General features: G+C 44.4%; 1 non-coding gene across 1 annotated transcript; it reads left to right on the forward strand.

Annotated features, from left to right (window-relative positions):
* The first annotated feature begins 1,372 nt into the window (after positions 1-1,372).
* Positions 1,373-1,479, forward strand: LOC141681700 (small nucleolar RNA R71). The gene has a single exon (XR_012559127.1). It is a non-coding gene; the product is annotated as a small nucleolar RNA R71 (small nucleolar RNA).
* The last annotated feature ends 437 nt before the right edge of the window (positions 1,480-1,916 follow it).

Consider the following 1,916-nt stretch of genomic DNA (forward strand, 5'->3'; position numbering starts at 1 on the left):
CTAGCACATCCTCCACAATGCCCCTTGGGTAAGTAATAGAATGATCAGCCAATTGTAGAGACATGTAGGTGGGTTTTGGATCAGGCAAGTCCAATTTTATAAAGATCGACAACGGCATCAGATTGATGCTTGCTCCAAAATCACAAAGGCACTTGTCAAACGACAACTTGCCAATGGTGCAAGGAATGGTGAAGCTACCTGGATCTTTAAGCTTTGGAGGTAACTTTTGCTGCAGTACAACGCTGCATTCTTCCGTTAGAGCAACGGTCTCAAGGTCATCCAGTTTCACTTTCCTTGAAAGAATACTCTTCATAAACTTCACATAACTAGGCATTTGCTCCAGAGCCTCAGCGAAAGGTATATTGATGTGAAGTTTCTTGAACACCTCCAGAAACTTACCGAACTGCTTATCCAGCTTTTGTTGTTGCAATCTCTTAGGAAAAGGTGGTGGAGGATAGAGCTATTTCTCCCCTGTATTACCCTCAGGCAGAGTGTGTTCAACAGTAGTCTTCCTTGGTTCCGCCGCTTTCTCCTTTTGCTTAGCTTCTTCATCTCCAACTTCAGCTTCTCCTTCTTATACCTTTTCAGCATCAGCAACTTTCCCAGACCTTAAGATACTAGCCTTGACATGCTCTTTAGCTTCCTTCCTGCCTGGTACTTCCGTGTCACTGGGAAGTGTTCCAGGTTGATGATTGAGCACTGCATTAGCTATTTGACCGATTTGATTTTTCATGGTCTTGATAGAAACCACCTAACTCTTGCACAACAACTTAAGTTCCTCAAATCAGCACTAGTGGGTCCAGCTGCACTTCCCTGTTGAGGATATGATTGCCTTTGAGCATACTGCTGTGGTTGCTGGAATCCAGGTGGATTAAACTGTTTACTCACACCTTGCTGATATGGTGGCTGAATAGCATTCTGATTATTACCCCAGCTGAAATTTGGATAATTTCTGTTATTAGGATGATAAGTAGCTGGCACAGGCTGCTGTTGTCACTGATAATTATTCACATACTGAACAGATTCGTTGACAAGAGAACACTGATCCATAGCATGAGAACCTGCACAAAGCTCACAGACCATAGCTATTTGATTGACTCCATAGGTAGCTAGAGAATCGACCTTCATAGACAGCGCTTGGAGCTGCGCTGCAATAGCGGTGGCTGCATCGACTTCCAGAATACCTGCTACCTTTCCAGGCATCATCCTCTGAGTTGGGTTTTGATGCTCATTTGCAGCCATAGTCTCAATAAGATTATAAGCCTCAGTATAGCTTTTGGCCCACAAGGCGCCTCCAGCTGCTGCATTGAGCATGGGCCGAGATTGGCCCCCCAAACCATTTTAGAAACCAGTGATCACCATCCAATCGGGCATTGCATGATGTGGACACTTTCTCAGCATTTCCTTGTAGCGTTCCCAAGCTTCGCACATAGATTCTGTAGGTTGCTGCGCGAACTGAGTAAGAGCACTCCTCATAGCAGCAGTCTTTGCCATTGGATAAAACTTCACCAGAAACTTTTGCGCAAGATCTTGCCAAGTAGTGATGGACCCAGCTGGTTCAGAATGTAACCAGTCCTTAGCTTTATCCCTCAGTGAGAATGGGAAAAGCCTCAACTTGATAGCCTCATCAGTCATGCCATTATATTTGAAAGTACTGCAGATCTCGACAAAATTTCTTATGTGCATGTTGGGGTCTTCAGTCGCAGCTCCTCCAAAAGAAACAGAATTCTGCACCATCTGAATAGTGCCCGACTTGATTTTAAAGATGTTAGCTTGAATAGCCGGATGAAGAATGCTTGACTGAATGTCATCAATTTTAGGCCGAGAAAAGTCCACAAGAGCTGGATCGGCCGGAACAATACGATCACCCATGATTACTGGTTCTTTCTGCTCACTTCCTGAATTCGAATCTTCAA

Source organism: Apium graveolens, chromosome 8 (assembly GCF_009905375.1).
Source record: "Apium graveolens cultivar Ventura chromosome 8, ASM990537v1, whole genome shotgun sequence".
Taxonomy (NCBI): domain Eukaryota; kingdom Viridiplantae; phylum Streptophyta; class Magnoliopsida; order Apiales; family Apiaceae; genus Apium; species Apium graveolens.